At 38.2% G+C, this 20,187-nt stretch overlaps 1 protein-coding gene across 10 annotated transcripts in view; it reads right to left on the bottom strand.

Moving 5' to 3' along the window:
- Positions 1-20,187, bottom strand: part of LOC110832269 (protein argonaute-3-like) — a 137,851-nt gene that overhangs the window by 103,202 nt on the left and 14,462 nt on the right. For 6 of the 10 annotated variants that reach the window (XR_015532947.1, XR_015532939.1, XR_015532941.1 and 3 more), the window contains one exon: positions 16,454-20,158. The exons of 2 other annotated variants lie outside the window; for them this stretch is intronic. The gene's annotated coding sequence lies outside the window, so the exon portion shown is untranslated. Of the gene's footprint in view, positions 1-16,453; positions 20,159-20,187 lie in introns of those variants that run through there. 2 more of the 10 variants (XR_015532940.1, XR_015532944.1) reach the window with 1 other exon arrangement.

The raw sequence follows: 20,187 nt of genomic DNA, 5'->3' as shown, positions 1-20,187 counted from the left end.
ACTATGTGGAAAAATAGTATGTGTAAAGGAAACATTGATTTATATTGTCACTAAATTTGAGCCATCTTGAATAAATATGTTCTGAGGAAAAAAATGTGGGGCATTACTTAATGAGCGACCCTCGTATAAGCCTATTATTGTAGGGAAACATTGTGCTTGCTGATATGTTTCTTTTAAAGTTACTTCGACCGCAGGTTTTGTGGACAAGTGTGGTTTTGTAAATGACCGATTCAATTTGCTGTATCACACATCTTACTGAGTGATAACTGACAATGCACAATTCATCCTGATGATGGAGGCAGTATGACCTCTGAAACGTTGGTTAACATCGACCAGACTACACAGCGCAACAACCCAGAAGACAGAAATCTTCATACTCATCGCTGAGAAAACTTCAAGTATCGCCCTGAAGATGGAGGCAGTATGACCTCCGAAACGATGTTAAACAGCTACCATACTACACAGAGCAACAACCTAGAAGACAGAAATCTTCATACTCATCGCTGAGAAAACTTCAAGTATCGCCCTGACGATGGAGGCAGTATGACCTCCGAAACGATGTTAAACAGCTACCAGACTACACAGCGCAACAACCCAGAAGACAGAAATCTTCATACTCTGATGACGGAGGCAGTATGACCTCTGAAACGTTGGTTAACATCGACCAGACTACACAGCGCAACAACACAGAAGACAGAAATCTTCATACTCATCGCCCTGATGACGGAGGCAGTATGACCTCTGAAACGTTGGTTAACATCGACCAGACTACACAGCGCAACAATCCAGAAGACAGAAATCTTCATACTCATCGCTGAGAAAACTTCAAGTATCGCCCTGAAGATGGAGGCAGTATGACCTCCGAAACGATGTTAAACAGCTACCATACTACACAGAGCAACAACCTAGAAGACAGAAATCTTCATACTCATCGCTGAGAAAACTTCAAGTATCGCCCTGAAGATGGAGGCAGTATGACCTCCGAAACGATGTTAAACAGCTACCAGACTACACAGCGCAACAACCCAGAAGACAGAAATCTTCATACTCTGATGACGGAGGCAGTATGACCTCTGAAACGTTGGTTAACATCGACCAGACTACACAGCGCAACAACACAGAAGACAGAAATCTTCATACTCATCGCCCTGATGACGGAGGCAGTATGACCTCTGAAACGTTGGTTAACATCGACCAGACTACACAGCGCAACAATCCAGAAGACAGAAATCTTCATACTCATCGCTGAGAAAACTTCAAGTATCGCCCTGAAGATGGAGGCAGTATGACCTCCGAAACGATGTTAAACAGCTACCATACTACACAGAGCAACAACCTAGAAGACAGAAATCTTCATACTCATCGCTGAGAAAACTTCAAGTATCGCCCTGAAGATGGAGGCAGTATGACCTCCGAAACGATGTTAAACAGCTACCAGACTACACAGCGCAACAACCCAGAAGACAGAAATCTTCATACTCTGATGACGGAGGCAGTATGACCTCTGAAACGTTGGTTAACATCGACCAGACTGCACAGCGCAACAACCCAGAAGACAGAAATCTTCATTCTCATCGCCCTGATGACGGAGGCAGTACGACCTCTGAAACGTTGGTTAACATCGACCAGACTACACAGCGCAACAACCTAGAAGACGGAAATCTTCATACTCATCGCCCTGATGATGGAGGCAGTATGACCTCTGAAACGTTGGTTAACATCGACCAGACTACACAGCGCAACAACCCAGAAGACAGAAATCTTCATACCCATCGCCCTGAAGATGGAGGCCGTATGACCTCCGAAACGTTGTTAAACATCTACCAGAATACACAGCGCAACAACCCAGAAGACAGAAATCTTCATACTGACCGCTGTGAAAACCTCAAATCTTACAATTCCTTGTTTAATGACTAAAACTATGTATTACCTTCCATTTGAGGTTCTCACAGCGGCAATATCAAATGTGGTCTTCTGTGTTGCAACGTCGTGTACAGTTGAAGGTAAATACCGACGTTTCGGAGTACAATATCACTTCTCCGTGTTCTAGTTTGGAGATGAACGCGATAATTTCCTCCGAAACGTTGCGCGTTATGTCAGCTTAATATTCTACACACATCTTTGTTGAACTTCATAAAGAATCACATGACACATTAAGCTCCTGACGTAAAAAAAATGACATCTCACATTTGATCTGCGGTTTACTGATATGGCCGTGTATGTTAATACAAAACTAATATTTTTTCATGCATTATACCACATGGTATCCTAGCACTTGTTGGCACAGATCGTTTTATGCATTACACCGTATACGCTCACCTAGTAACTGCCATTGTGGATGGAGGGGAGCTCTTAGAAACACACGTATTTTCCCCTCTGACTGCATCTTGTTCTTTCTCAGTTGCTACTTATACAATTAGTCGGGAATTTTTAACGAGTACTGATAGATCAGAATTATTTCATGGAATGGTCGTGTCAGCTGCATACACAAAAGACTGGGCAGTGATTTCCTTTACTCATACGAAACATCTAAGTTTGGTCTATATTTTAATATTTTCAATGCTAGACAGTAGTAGCGTTGACAAACACTGTCCATATTTAATCTCCTATTCATTTATTCGTAAATGTAATTATAATTTATCACTGTCTTCCAAATACATTTTAACTGTGTCACATTTCTAAAGGAATGATTTATGGAATTTTCCGGGAACAATAATAAATCGATACTTTGCAATGTTTCGTATTTTACGTGCAGAATTACTCCCATAGGCAAGACTGCCACACTGAATTTTCAATAATGCACGTCTTTGTGAGTTGAAATTTTAAATTAAGATAAAAAAACAAAAAAATACAAAGGTCTGTTCAGCTTTCGTTCAATAAAATAAAGAAAACGAAAGAGAGTACAACGTATTTTATATCCAAAGAATCCTTTCGCAAATTTGAAGACAGAATATGAGATTTCATATATTTCTTATTACAATCTTCTTCAATATCATCCACGTATCGCAAAACATGTTCACTGTTACTGTTATCCTGTGTTTGTGTTTCCTCACCCCACTTACTCCCATCCCAATATTCGCTTTACTCGAAGTCAGCTGTTGGCGTCTTCTGTGCGGCGCCACATTGTCCTGTAACAGGGGTGGCCAATGAGTTACCACGCGTCACGTAAATCAAGCTCATAATATCCATTTTCCTCTCTGGCTTATACAACGGCTCGGGAAAGCAAGGACATGCGAGTTTTCCTTCTACTGCTATTCCAGAATACTGCTCAAACCTTGCGTACAACGCAGAAATTTTTGGACAGCACTACAGAGCGTGTTACACAAAGTTATTTCCAGTTTCCTTTTTGTAACAGGATAAATGATAAATAACGTGGTCTATACGTCGAAAGTAGAAAATAAAAACCACAGCACATGAAATTCTGAAATTTCGGTGCACTGGATCAGCATTCATCGACGACATTTCAAAGCATACAGAGACTGCGGGGGAATGCCTGCGTTACCGCAATCGATTATTCAATCGACGGAAAATCTTTCGCTGGCTTTGAGTCTGGTAGGAAACATTCCATTTTCGATTTATTGTGGAATCAGTACCTGAAGCAAACTGGTCTCCAAAACACAGTCACATCTGATGGACAGAAAAGTTACCTGGCATCATTCAAGAAAATTAAATAAATAATTGGTTATGCAAGCCATTCTTCTTCTTATACTGTCACTGATAACCCTTCCTGACTCACAGTTAATGCTGAGTTCTGACATGTCATAGAATTCGTTTGATGGAGATTTATTCTGGACACAAAATATCTGCGAGCCTGAACTGGGTCACAGTATGAAGGGGAAGGAAACATGGAAATGTAAAGAGGGGGGAAATACGCATGCGCTATCGCTTACCCTCCCTCCTGGCCATCATCGTATGTACGTGTAACGGACAACGAAGCTCGGAGATATTTTGCGACAAGAACAGATTTTCACACGCTCCAAGCACGGCCATCCTTGTGCTAATTGCTTGGATAAATATATGAAAAGGTGGCAATTCAAAATTCGCTATTTGTCGAATATCACGCTGGACAACCCTTTTTATAAGACGAAAATGAAGTGTGTGCAACAGACAGAGTGAAGGCAGTAGATAAAAGACAGCAACAAATGGAGCAAAGAGACACAGGGATTACGGTATTATACAGAATACAAAATATCAAGACATCGGTCTATGCAGTAGCTGCTACTTCATCCTTTGTATATGCACATATACAGAATCTAACACTAACCCTTTTCCAGCCTGAAGCTCATCTAAACAATATTTCATAACTCAGTTCTCACCGCAAATAAAATACCATCTATCTCCGTTACAAAGATCGAGTGGTTAATCCTGTTTACGGAAATAATAACGATGATGGGGCATCATAGCCCTGATGATAAAGGCAGCACGTACGTTAAATACTAGTAAACCACCAGACTACACGGAGTTACAACTCAGAAGACAACCATCTCCATAACCTTGTCCTCAGTCCCTTTTAAATTCTCTCAGACAGGGAAGGTTGCGTGTTCATGTACCCAGACATGTGACCCCGTCTTATCGGGTTTATACTCCGTCAAGACGTAAGTAAATTACTCCTAAGAAGACCCACCTGTCTTAAAACAAGCTTCACGACGCAAGTTTACAATCATGTAAACCAGGGGTGGCCAACCCAAATGATCTTTCGGGCCACTTTGGAAATGCATCATAACTCCGCGGGCCACATATAAAATTATATATCCCCATATTAGATTTAGACACACTATAGAAATTTTTTGGAGTGAAAAATTGAAACATAATGAGTTATTATTATTGTGTTTACTATTATTCTTACATGTAAACATAGATAATATAATAATAATAATGATACTAAGCGTACATTGTAAAGAAATATATAGCACTAAAAATTAAATATAAAAAATATATAAATATGAATGAAATAAAAATAATGAAATCATTAAAAAATATTTATTTTACTAGTGCGATATTTGTTTCTCCACTCTTTCACTTAGCTTTTGCAAATCGATCTCAATTTGGGTATTTGCACATCGTAATTGGTGTTGCAGGTTAGCGTCCGTTATGTTTGAGCGTGTTTTGTGTTTGGTCAATTTCATTTTCGAAAAAAACGATACACAGGTGTAAGTTGAACCAAAAGCGCTAACAACTTTTTGTGCCAGATTTCTCAAATTGGAAAATTTCTCTTTTGTGACGTAAGTGTTATAAAAATCTATTTTTGATTCTGATGTTTCAAAAATGTGTTTTAATTCAATATTGCACTGTAAGTCAACCAGTTCCATTTGGAGATATTCTGGGGCCGACTCGATTTTAACATGAAAGGGAGATGAATATATTTCAAAAATTTTGTTGTATTTGTCTAACTCTAAATTACTGAATTTCGACAGATAATTTTTGAATATATGGATGCACAAATAATGTATTTTTTTTAATACATTGGTTTTCACTACTTTGGCCATTATAAAATAAATATATTTTGTAAAAGTGTGATGAATCTCGCGGGCCGGAAAAATGTTCAAGGCGGGCCACATGCGGCCCGCGGGTTGGCCACCCCTGATGTAAACTATACTAAAAATGTCGAAATGCGCGGTCTACAATTTGAACCTGTGACTTAATCACTCTACCATAATCTGTTTTGTCTGCTCTGGGCGAACGAAATCAAAGAATGAATTAGAAAAGCTATTCCATGAACGCACTTGTATGAAAAACACAAATAAATAAGCAATTCCCATTTGGATGCTCAAAATTACATCTGGTTTAAGAACGTGCTTCGGTAACGACTTTTTTTACTCAGACACATCAAAATGGCGCCGTATAAACGTTCAGATTAATTACGAACAATTATGCTATTACCTCAATTGATAAAAGTCCTTCTTAGAAGCTAATAATAGCTTTTAAGCAGCGCTTTCCGTATTTTAATACCTCGGTTGGTATTGTGACAGACTACTAACTGGATGGTCGGATTTCGATTCCCAGCAGGGCAAAATTTTTATCTTCGTCACAACGTGCCCACCCAGCCTGACATCAAATGGGTACCGGCGTTCTTTACAATGTAAAAGCTGGCTGGGACGTAAAGCTAACCACTCAACACCATTAGTTTCGAAAGCGTGGAGCTATTCCTCCACTGCCCCTTACGTCTACATTGTGTAATGTTTAATTTAAGCAAAACGACAACTTTACCTTTTAGCTTAATTACGTTATGAATCAGATTCTTTCCAAATCAGTCTTTGATAATTCACGTCTGTACTGACGTGACCTCCCAGATACCCATCTGTTGTTCATCACCACGCAAGTAAACATTCCAACTGCTCTGGACTATATTATCCTCATGTGTTTTCACCGCCACTTAAAAACATAACTCTCTTTTGTTTATGCCCAATTTTCAGGATTGAGAAATGTCCGTTTTGTGTTAGACTACATGTTTTGTACGTTCGATGCAATACAAAATGTTTTAACTAAAATGTTTAAAAATCTTTTAAAATATCTACGCGCACGATTTATTCATGACGGTTGATTCTATGCCAATGGTGTGTTCTGCAGCTATTCCATTGTTTTTCCCAAGTCGCTGTGTGGTCTGTGTAATGTTGTGACCGTCGCTCCTTACCTTGTTATGGTATGAAACGACGCAACGACATACGAAGCAGCGGACACAGCGACTTCAGAGAAACAATGGAATAGCTACTGAACACAGCTCTGGCGCACACAATCAATCATAATCCAAAAATAAACAAATCATGTGTATATATATATATATATATATATATATATATAAACATACGCGCATTAATTAACACTTTAAGGCTTCGACCGGGATTTTCTTTTGTTAAATCTTATGTGGTACCGCCTGATTCGACTTCTAATGGTTAAGTGAAGTGTTTTCTTCGCGGTACGGTCTGGATTCGTAAATATTATGAAGACGAGCTTCGGCTTCAAAGGGTTAACCAGCTGATTTTCGTAATGGTGAGGTGTAGTGTTTTCTTCGCGGTACGGACTGAATTCATAAATAATATTCAGACGATCTTCGGCTTCAAAGGGTTAATATAGAACCATCTCATATTTAATCAAATGTGCACGAAATTAAGTACAAGTTACAGACCTGATGATGACCAATTATTAGTCGAAACATGTAGCCGAACACCAAATAGATATTTCACAGTAGTGAAAATTGTGTGAAAACAAAATAGAAGGTACAGAAAAGTAATGGTGTTTCAACGCGAAAAATAAAGTTTACACGGTGTTTCAAAAAATTTAAGTTAAAGAAAATGAAGCTAGTGAGACGATATTTCTCCTGAATAAAGAAATAAAGACAGAAGGGTATTAAATATCATATTTTTTACACCTTTGCCTTCATATAATGACACAGATATTAAACTGTATTCTTGTATCCCCCTGGGTCCACGAGAATCACATTCTGACAATCAAAAACGAAACAAAGACCACGAAACGGAAGTTCTAAGTCGAGAGTCGAAAGACGGAAACCAAACAGAAGAGACGAATATAATCAATATTTGAAGTAACAATGATGTAATTACCTGAAATCCGTGTCTCTATTTCAATACGTTATCAGAAACTTGCTGATGACAGCGTTTAAAATCTTATCAGGGTAAGGAATATTAAAAAAAAGCATTAGTAGCAGGAACAAATGTACCTGAACTTTCTCACAGTATTTCAATGAAGTTAAATAACCGAAATCCATAATCTTCAGGTATGTCTTACAAATCTATCGGCTACCACAAACAGATGGAGATGAATGCGTCATGGAATAGCGCGTAGTGTAGTCTGGTACAAGTATACCGACGTTTCAGACATGCTTGGTGCCTCCAGTATCACGGCAACTCCCCTGAAAAAATATCACTAAACTTCTACCAGATTACACGACGTAACAACCGATAAGAGTCATCTTCATACACAGTGTCAGAATATTTTTACGTTTTGTGCAGAGCTCCCGTTAGAAAATTAAGGAAAATAACACGGCATGTGGGAGATGAAAAATTATGCAAAATCTTAATCGGAACATGACAGGAACATTTCTGTTTTAAGACGCACAAGCAGATTACAGGATATTATTAAAAAGTTTATAGAGCTGGATGACGCGAGGATGTAAACTTGATACACAAACCAAACGTGGCAAAGAAAACCTAATTAACAATATGATACAAAATTAAACCTGTAAAGCCCTCTGACACTCGTAGGTACCAGTAACTGCATTTTGTTTTACAGATTTCGTCTGAATCTCAATGTAAACAGCGATTGTTTCCTTTAAAAGCATTTACTAGTTTATTTTTGCAATGACGATTTGTTATGTTTTATTTGCGGTACGGGCTCAATTCTGTAATAATATTTAGGCGGCTTTGAATGTTTAAACCAACTGTTAACCGAAGATATAGATCACGTTATGAGAAAGACTTAAAACTTAAAATGAACCGCGCAAAGCGTCAAATTCCCGTCTCTCCGACTGAATAAATATAAGAGATAAGGTGCAAAACATGGCTTGGTTGGGCGTGACGCAAAAAATCTGCAGTTAACCCTTTGAAGCCGAAGCTCGTCTTCATAATATTTACGAATCCAGACCGTACCGCGAAGAAAACACTACACCTAACCATTACAAAAAATCAGCTGGTTAACCCTTCGAAGCCGAAGATCGTCTGAATATTATTTATGAATTCAGTCCGTACCGCGAAGAAAACACTACACCTCACCATTACAAAAAATCAGCTGGTTAACCCTTCGAAGCCGAAGATCGTCTGAATATTATTTATGAATTCAGTCCGTACCGCGAAGAAAACACTACACCTAACCATTACAAAAAATCAGCTGGTTAACCCTTCGAAGCCGAAGCTCGTCTTCATAATATTTACGAATCCAGACCGTACCGCGAAGAAAACACTTCACTTAACCATTAGAAGTCGAATCAGGCGGTACCACGTAAGATTTAACTAAAGAACATCCCGGTCACAGCCTTAACACACGGCTAGCTCCGTTTCACCAATGCGTGGCGTACTGCATTCTGAAATGACGTCACATTTAAAAGCCGCGCGTCATACACTTATTTTAGGACCACATTTCCATACCGTAATCATCTGTGTGAACGTTTGAGCCTTATAAATAATCAATTTTACTTCAGCCAAAAGAATGTTAGCATATATCAAATCTAAAACTTCTTGACGATGGTGAAGAGTCAATTGAATAAAAATTTACTTGGATGGGGCCAGAGTATTATTAACTGAACCCAATACCATCTACAGAAAATACAAGGAGGCGGCACACATGGCACTACTCGCCAATCCTATCAGCCAGCCTAGTTTGGACTTATCTCCTATTTGGATACCTGTCATCTCTCAAGAAATCCAAGGTGGGCATCGAGTTTCGTATTAATATTCATGTGTATTTTTTCCCACCTTTTGTGAGTTTTTGTTTTTTGGCTTTATCGTGTTCAATGAATTTTGATTTCTACTTCAATTCTTTTACGTCCCACGGATGGATGGTGTGGTAATGCCTTTTTATTCTGGGACTTTCACTTTTTAATTTGTCCGGAGATAGGGATTAGCTCTATCTAGTGGGCCGAACTGAGTAGGAACCTGAAGACGGAGATAGAGCCCCATCTCCGAAACGTCGTTTTACGTTTTATATATACTAGACGATGGATAATATCCAAGTAAATTTTTATTCAATGTTAACATAACTAAATGGAACCAATTTCCAACGAATTACTTCACACATACTACATAAATTTTATAGCAAAGGTCTCACTGTACCTAAAAACGCAAAGCCGTGAAGAAGTATGAGAGACTATAGATGGAGACTAAGAAATGATCTCCGGCCACTTTAGCTCCGGAGAAGTGGCGGGTAGACACTGGACAGATGGCGTGTATCAGAGCCGGTCTGGACGCGGTTGTAAAGGGAAAAACGACCATCCCATGCCAGGAATCAAACCCAGGTCGCCCAGCCAACACGACTGACCAATCCCGACTCATCACGCTCCAGTACTTTCGATATTCTTATATCGATAACAACAACAACAACAAAGATAACTTTATAACTCTCTTGATATATAATTTACTCTTCATATAGAAATACTCTATCACAAATAACAAGAAACACTTATTACGTGAATGCAAATATTAATTATTTATTGTTAAACAAATAAGGCGTTAGTATTACCGGATGATTGTAAGTTTTTACATTGGAAACTACGTGGAAGGAAGCTGTCTAGCCTATTTCCATACACTCACTCTAATATTTTCTGAAACGACTTAGGGAAACAATAAATGTCACGATGGCCGGTGATTCGGTAGAGGCTCGAATTTATTTCCTCCTGAACATGATGCAACATTGGCAATCGACCGTACACGCATGGAAAATAAAAACGTTTATGTCGGTTGAAACTGCAGTTACATTTTCTGAAAGTACCACAGAATGTTAATTTCCTCCCCCCCCTTCCCAGAAATTTCCGAAAGTCAATAGCGAATCTGTTATTGTAACGCTCAAAACTGCTCATTTTCTTTTTACCTTCACACTGCATTCGATTTTACGTCATTTCATACCACAAACGAGTCCCCGATGCGTCAGAGTTCGTGTGTACTCAAACACAAATCACTTATGCTGTTAAACTTACACGCACACAAAGTGATTTTTCTTTACGTGTTCCTCCTCTTACCATTGATGTATCCCTCCACCCACGTAATTCCCTTTTTGTTATTTAAGAGGGTGTTGAACAAGATACCCCTACACGCCCAGCACTTCACATGTAAAACTCTTGACTCAGCCCATAATCTCCCCTTTAATCGAGGTTAATATTAATGTTCATAACTACTGGTTTGTCACTGTGATATATAGAGTGTTGCCAAGTAACACAGGTTTATAAATGTGAGCCAACACAGATGGGGAAACTCAGTGAGTTCAGAGAATGGAAATACAAATTGGTTACGTGGGATTTATTAATTAGGGTTAACGGATAAGACAGGCATTACAAACGTTCCTCAATCGTATCTCGAGGTCAGATTTCAAGTACTTATTTTTCATTCCTTACAGGCATTTAATAATAAAAAAAAGGTAAGAGACAACTGGGAAGACCAAAGCAAAGATGGGGGAATATAAAAGATCCTAGATCAGTGATGGACTCTTGTGAATACGGTAATAAATCTTATCATTCCAAAGAAAGCGGGAAATTTACAGATTATTTTTGCTTCTCAAGAACTCTGTTCAGTCGAGTTGGTTTGATAATGAGACACGAAATAAATTATTCTAACATCAATGAGCTATTCGATTTATTTTTTTCTTTTGACCACTCACCCCCTTCTAGTGCCGAGGCTGAGAGTAAGTAGGAGCTTACTCTTCCCCCAAACGCCTACATGGCGTATAGTGGGACAGCTTTACATTTTTACGTACAATCTTTGACACACTCTGTAAAAACGTTCGTACTTTTATCACTGCATCCTCTGTAAAACCGTCATTGGCACACGTATAGAAATAAATGTTTATTAATAATATAATAAGCACTAATATAATTCAGATAAATACCCATATCTGAACAAATATAGGGAAAATTACATTCTTCAATCATTCTAAGCGAAATGCTTGTATTAAGTGAACATATAGTAGAACGTGTTATTAATGTACACGTATGTCACCATGAGATCTTGTCGTATGAAACTGCAGTCAAGACACCAATCGCATACACTACATCTCTGATTCTCAGCAGGAAGGGATCAAGTGGAACGTAATTTGTATTCGTTTAACTCCTTACCAAAATCCGAAATACTGAGACGAATAAGAAAATACACTAAATGATAAATTTGGATGCCTGTGGAGAAAAGTGAGTGGCCTATTTTACAAATTACTAATCCAGCTCCTGGTAAATGAGAAATGTACACAAAAATATAGTCTAAGAAACTCGAAGCTCAAAGACCACTACGGAAATCTGAACACAGAGAACAATTTTATAATAGATCTCAATGAAGGCGTGAGGATGTCAGGGGGGTTCAATCAGTTCAGGATAAGGCCAATTACTGCAGTAATTATTCTGTGTCCCATAAAACAAGGCGGATTCCTTGACCTGAAAAACGATTCTCTCGTTCTAAAAACGAAGCGTTGGATGTACAGATGAAAATAACTAAAAACCCAAATAATGACAAGCGTCGAGAATCGAAGTCGCACGGAGAAGGGTAAGGGTGGGAGAGGGGCAGTTCGTGTTAAATTAAATTAAAAATCCTGTACAAATAATTCTCACCCATGATGAAACTACAAACTTCCCTCTTCCTTACTTAGATCACAGCTGACGAACTGGAAATATTGTTTAAATTGGACCAGCTGTTACAAAATTATGAGGCAATGAACACACACACACACACACAGCGTCTGGTCGTCCATTATGTGTGCGTGCGTGCATGAACAAGATGGACACATTATCAACATTTATTTATTTCATTTCCGATTACTGAATATAATGAGAGACAGCAATTTTCCGACGTCTGTGCACGGAGAATCCGCGGTGCTACAACTGTAGGTTTGGTCGCTCTCTCTCTCTCTCTCTCCGGACCCCAAACCTTAGTACATCACTTCACATCACCTCCCCCGGAAACAGGCTGGAACCAGCTCGTTACGAGGGTCCACGATGTAATGACCAGTAACATATGTCAGTTCAGTCATCATAATTACACAATTTTTCACTTCAGAAAATGAGAGACCGTAGTGACATCAGACGGTCACCTAGTGACCTTCATACCTACAAAGCCATACCCGATGTATGGCGGCTTCCTGGCGTTTTATTGAGGCAGTAAATCCCCTTGGAAATTTTCTCAAGAAGACAAATGTCAGAAATACAATGGTCAGCAGAAATACAAGGACACTGTAAGACCCTATCTCCCAGATTATAATAAGTCTATACGGAGAACATCTTTCTACAAACTTAGAACAATTATTATGTAGTATAGGAGTCAGGCAAAATACGTAACGGTTTGCTCCAGTATTAAAGAGAATTATTTCATTTCGATCACAAAATGTTATTTTAAAAAAAAACTTAAAAGGAGAGACTTTAAAAGGCTTCACATACAACGGAATGCAATATTTTGTTTATTTCCCTATCTCTACGCAATTTAGCAACGATTCATGACCATCTCTTTCAACCTGGAACATGCCAGAACGTCCCAGCAATTTTATCAAGACCACAAACCAGCATATCTATCCAAAGTTTACACAAATAAGATTTAGATGTTCAGTTCCTACCTCTAAGAAAACACAACGCGTCTAAAGTACAAAATTCAACACTTTAACACTAACACTAGAGTATAAAATAAGCAAACAAATATTAACACTATAAATGACACTAGATTTTTTAAAACCATTTTTGATTATGTGAATTAATTCCCTTTTGCCACTGATGATGACCTCTTGAGGTCGAAACGTGTTTGGCACTAGTGTCATTTATAGTGTTAATGGTTTGCTTATTTTATATTCTAATACACTACACCAGGGGTGGCCAACCCAAATGATCTTTCGGGCCACTTTGGAAATGCATCATAACTCCGCGGGCCACATATAAAATTATATATCCCCATATTAGATTTAGATACACTATATATTCGCAAGAATATTATTTTAAAATCAAAGTTAATTTTTTCTCATAATTTCGACAGATAATTTTTGAATATATGGATGCACAAATAATGTATTTTTTTTAATACATTGGTTTTCACTACTTTGGCCATTATAAAATAAATATATTTTGTAAAAGTGTGATGAATCTCGCGGGCCGGAAAAATGTTCAAGGCGGGCCACATGCGGCCCGCGGGTTGGCCACCCCTGCACTACAAGGTGGGCAAAGTTTTATGGTTAACATTGTTTAAGAAAATGATTACTCTTTAGTCTGAGAAGCATACTAAACACACACATAGCCTCGGAAAAATTCAAAGTTCCTGCATTATAATATAGCGGTACATATAGTTACCACTGAGATTTAAAATCCAAATTAAGTTCCTATGTTGTGATACGTGGCTCGATGTTTAATGTGCGTTCATTGTCAAAGCACCTTCTGCAGGGTAGGACGAATTAGAAAAACCACTTTTGAACAAGATTAATTTTATTACCACCGGGTACCATTGACGTAGCACGTTGTGCGCTGGTTCCTTTAATACAGCACACCATCTAGTACCGACAAATGCAACACATCATTCAGGTTCGAGTCTGTGCCATTTCATCGAAAAATCAAATTAACCAAACAGATGATTAATATTTTTCATTACATATGTTTACCAACCACTTAAAAGTGTTTAATATTCAGTCACTTTTTTAGGCGTTGTTTGAACAAAGTGTATAAAATCAATCAGGCCTCTAAACTTTATTTCACATCGAGCTCAAATCTAATTTTTATCGCTTAAAATAAATAATTTACACTTTTATCACCCTAAAAATACATTCAACACTGAGGTCCTATATAATATTTCTGAACAGTATAGCTATTATAACGAACCCCCAATCCAGATAAGAGCCTCAATCAACTGCCCGGATTATTTATTCAATTACCAATATAAAGTAACATAGAAGCATATTGTGCGAAAAGATGTAAACTGATCTTTATTGTTTGTAATTTTTATCTGTCACTGTTCGCTAAAGAACCACGATACAAATGTTACAGACTAATCTTCTATTTTGAATTCAGTTAAATTAATCATAAATCATGTGAATGACAAGCTTGTCGCACTGAACTACGCTTATGGTTCAACATTCTTAACATGGCTTTCAACTATAACACGACGACCAAACAAGCTATCCACTAAACACCACCACTGGGTTACCTCCACCTGAATTTAGTTTCCGAGTGTCCCGTAAGACAGTAAACACACAGCAGCACAGTCTTCATATCAACGACATATAAGCGCATCACAGGACAATAGCATCTACATGAGAAAATAAAGAATGGCTTTGTGGGTGTAATAGGATATAAAGACAGTTATAGCAAGGGATCATAAGGGCGTGTGATATGGCGAGACTCAGGTATGTTGTGCTGTGTTATATGTAATGACAAAGACTCACGCAACCAAGCCACCGTGAATTCTTCGCCTTTTACACAATGTTCAAAAACAGAAGAAAAGAGTTATCTAGTTGCGGGCCTACAACATGCAGAGATTGGTAACATGGTTATTTCTTGTCACCGTTGGTAGTACTCATTCCTTACAGTTCGGCGTATCGAGTAGTGTTTACAAGTTAGACAACACTTCCAATCACTCTTCGTAAATAATTCTAAGTGTAGGTAAATATTTAGTTTTTACTGTAGAGAAACTTTCAGAACTCCCTGTATTACCTTCGAACCATTTAGAGAGTGAAAAGTTGGAAGCCCAAAGCCATTCTCTTAACAGGATAACCTCTTGACAGTGTCATTCTTCTGCACTTTCATGGCTTAAATCTCTTTAAATTTAATCTGCAAAGCTATACTCTGCAAAGGGGGGAAAAAAAATAGGACAAGGAAATTCTATCAAGGTGAAAAATTTACATGGAACGGTGTTAAAAGCCTATCTAAACAAACGATGCCCGGATCATAAGCGAAGGATATTGAAAGATACACAACACGAATTGTAGGGAACACTTACTTAATGTATGCCTCAGTACGTTTCGTGCGCATGCGCTAATCTTGAGGTTGTTTTTGTCTAGGCAGTTACTGTAATCATGTTTTCAAGAACCACAAATCCCTATAATTCTTCTTAGCCAACATATATTTTCCAAAATATTACGTGTTCATGACAAAAGACGGGCGCTTGTCCGAAACACGTAATTATTCGATAACACGTAGTGTAAAAAAAAAGTGACTGGCGAAAATACACACCGGGTCTCTACACTAGACAGAAATGGCAAACATGCATCAGAACTGAGTGAGTGCGCGGTGGAAACATCTCTGAACTCTGACGCAGCCTTGAAATGGAACTTGCAGAGAATCTACACACAGCAACCGACGGTAAGCGCATTTTCCAAGCCCTCAGTGAACACGTGTAAATGGGTTTGCCAGACTATTCGTAACACAAGAATCGGATACGTCGCAACTCGTGTCACGACCCGATACTAATGCAACGTTAATCAGTGGCGTAATTAGTCACCATTTTGTCCTCCGGCTGTTAGTCAAAGCACACCACAGCCATTATCCAACATTCTATGGAGAAAAAAATATTACAACCACGGGTTAACGCATGCCACAAACAAGAACAAATAAAGATTAGTTTCGCTGTGTAATAGTAATAAAAGTGATATGATTAATACGTACCAAATTAATGGTTACTTTCAGCTATAATTTAGCATAAAAGAGGCCTTGGGATATGTATTTCAATAACAGTTAATAATAACTCGTATAATGGCTGTTATTCAGTAATAAATTGATGAAAAACGTGGTTGTAGAACAAAGGAAAATATCTGACAGAGAATCACATAAAAGAACGCAAAACGAGAGCAAGCGATACTTTTATTGGTTGTCAAATATCATTAAACTTATCAACTACACAAGTTATTTATGCAGGAGTACAGTGTACAAATTTAAGTCACGCATCCAACTACATGCAGGGAACCACTAGAAATAGGAATGACCAAAATGACAAACCAAGGATTGTCCAAAAACACAGCACGGCACTAATGTATTAACTGAGAGAACAATACCCAATAATATAAAAATGATATAATTTATGTTTGTGTGAGTAAGTATATCACCTGACGTGTGTAAGCGCTAAGGACTTATGTTGTATTATTCAGATCAGCTCACAAAGATGTGGGCGGAATATATGGTTTCCTGATGATAGACGTTAGTTATGGCTATACGTATTCAATGGTCCCCACACACACACACACACTTTCAACATTCCTAGAGATGGATGTTTTTAAAATGTATTCTTCCTTGTAGAGCGAAAGACAATGGTTTTGTATGGGTGTGGAGTTTCTTGTGCACCCTGAGGGAAGAACACAGATTTAAGCTGTCTGAGAAGAAAGTTCTGAGAAGAATTTTTGGTCCTATGAACTAAGAAACAACCGGATATCATGCGGAGCTCCATAACTTATGCTCTTTACCAAATATTAATTGGGTAATCAAATCAAACAAGACGAGGGCAATGTTTATAATACATTTGATGAAAATCAGTTCAAAATTAAAATGGAACACATAGACTTACACAGACAGAATGGTGATCTCATTACCCACATTCTTCCTTGAAAAGGAAAGTTGTATAAAAAATGTTTTAATCACATTTTTCCGGGCAACAAACAAACAAACAAACAAATATTAAACATCTAAACCAACCGTAGTAAATTTCAGTTCTATCGTCTTTAAAACAGAACCTCTGTATCAATTAAAATTAGAACAAGCAAATTCAGTGGCTCTCTGAAATACTGCAATTATCACGTGGAACACGCAGTACTAACCGGAGATTCAATCCGGAAACTCTCCTGTCGTTAAGAATGTCCTGTGTAGTCACATCATCCAAACTCTCAGTAAGACAAACAAACAAACACTCATCTCCTGCCGGGTCCATGTCGTCAACTGCACTGTAGACGTAATCTGATAAAAGAGCTACAACGGATGAAAGATCTAGTTACGGTCCGTCGCCAAAGTAACAAAATGTTTCAATGCTGTCGCTTCGGTTTCCAGATTCCAATAAAGTTTTTACTACACAAACCGGTACTGATACTTCAAATTTAAATACTTGTCTGAATAATAACAAAACAATTGTGTGACTAACAAATAAGCTGACTATTACAAGACTAGTCACGTGCCGGGTCAGAAATAAAGCTTGCGACTCCAAGACGGGGGGCAAAATTACGTGCTGCTAAGTACGGGCTATCGCACACCTCGTCAACCACAAAACAGCTCGGAGTCATCCGATATTTATCATTTGCCTCCGTAAGAGAGGGATCCAAGTACAGAGAGCTCACATTATGTATCGAGACAGAAAAAACAAAAGAACTACGTACTTCCAAATAATAATAATAATAATCCGTGGCGTACAGCCCTCTGAGAGCCAAGGCCGACTAGCTGGCGTTCACATGCCTAAGCAGAGGTAAACGATCAACCAACCAGACGCAGGGTGACGTGTGGTCAGCACGACGAACCCCCAGCCATTGCTAGCTTTCATGACCGGATTGTAGCTCCCCAATTTCCTCACGATGCTGGGTTGGCACCGGTCCCATACACTGACGAAAGCTCATGAGAAATTTCTTTCCCCTAGACTCGAACCAGCGAGCATTCCGTATCGCCAGTCCGAAGCAAGATGCCTCAGACCGCGCGGTTAATGTAATATGTATAAACTAACGTGAAGAAACTCTTTTCAGGTATAAAGTAATAACAGACAAGATATTAAATCTGTTCACTTATTAGAAAAAATAATCCTATATTGTCTTAAATATAATTCATCCAGTACTTTACACAATTAAATGACAGAGTGAAATTAGGTTTTTGATATTCCACTGCAAGCAATTACTGTTAATAAAATATAGCGAGAAAAGATTATGAGCTACCTTTCCTCATATCATGACGTTAATTATTCAATTAATGCCCTATCATTTCATTCACCAATTACAATTTTATAAACATACGCGTGTTGAAAGCCAGCTTGACTTCGCGTTTCCGCGGTGAGAAACCAACACAAAGCAACATGATACATTACAAATGTGTTTTGTGTGTTATAATATAAAAAAATATATCCAAAATAAGCATTTTACACTGTCAATTGAAAAGTCAAGTTTTTGTTAACATTAAATAAATATTTACATTTTAAAAACTGGAACTCTTTAATGGAAACAATGTAATTCAAGCAACACCAGGTTTGAACATTTGAATTGTATTCCAATTAGCATTGTCTACGATCGTGTTCTTCCGTAAAATGAGGACAAGAAGATAATTTATTTCACATCTTATAAAGCAGACAAAATATGAAAGGAAAGAATTGTAACATTCTATAGAGTTATTTAGACTATTCTTCTTGTCAGTCGAAATAACGCGAGCTAAAGATGTAGAGGCCAATTATAAAAAAAATATAATCTGGAAAAAGCACAAAACTTTCAGAACGGCAAGTCTGAAGTCGACTAAAATATTATATTTTAATAACGACAGTCATTTCTTCCTATTTGGTTACTTACCTGGAACCTAATTAGTATAACAATAGACCAATGCCATATATTTTTCAATAGTCTTATGAAAACTTCATTTCTTACTGTGCCCCGGTGGGTATCTGTCGGCATTAAGTTACGTCACCCCTTGTAATCGTGTCTTCCTCCTAACGTGGGCTGGATTTACTTTATGTAATTGTAGGGGAGAGCTGGGTAAAACAGGTCGCCTGGCTTAGAAACTGCTGCTCCCTTGTGAATTGCAGGCGAACTTCTCAAAGAGAGGAGGGTAACTCGGTATTTAGAAAGAATCAACGAAGGACATCTTATTATTCGTAACTACTTGGAAGAAAGTTGTTTTCAACAGTTTCTATTCATATCTTCGGTTCATCTGATTCTCACTTGACTTCTGTATCAAAGAAACAATTTGGTTTCTTATTGATGGAGGCAGTAACTCTGTAACCTTGCAAGATTACACGGTGCAACATCCTCGAAGAAGCTAGTCATTTTCATTTTAATTTCTTCGAGTGCGAGCTTTAACACTGGGAGCCAAATGACTGAGCCCCGCGGCTATAAGGAACTGCAGCGAACCTAGGATAAAACCCTGCAACTATAACACAGCACAACAAGGCCCGGTGACGGAACCGAAATGACGCCCTGGACGTGGGGTTGTTAACCCGTGGTCCGCCTACGTGTTTTGTACGGCCAGTGTACATATTTGTAATATTCTATCACTCTACGATCCAAAATAGTTACCTACATCAGAAAACACTCTTTATTGATATCGTAAATAAATAACAGCAGGTCTACTTATAACTGTGAGCGACTGTACAGATTGTCGAACGTCAAATCAAAAACTAAGTACAGGTAGTATGGCGTCTGACAAACAACTGGAGGGTTGAATGCAAATAGAAAAAGAAACACTGATACTCAAAAAGTATTCAAACTAAAGCAGTGCCTGGTATGTAATGACGGCAGATTACAATTTTACCTGTTGTCCTTCCTGATTCCTGAATAGTATTTGACGTTCTTTGTAATCTCTGAGAATCTGATTCCGAATCTGGAATAAAGAATTCTGTTTCATGTAAG

The sequence above is a fragment of the Zootermopsis nevadensis genome, unplaced genomic scaffold (assembly GCF_977971745.1).
Source record: "Zootermopsis nevadensis isolate Lab colony 2312 unplaced genomic scaffold, Znev_1.0 Znev_ptg000076l, whole genome shotgun sequence".
Lineage (NCBI taxonomy): Eukaryota > Metazoa > Arthropoda > Insecta > Blattodea > Termopsidae > Zootermopsis > Zootermopsis nevadensis.
This window is presented reverse-complemented; position numbering and strand designations above follow the sequence as displayed.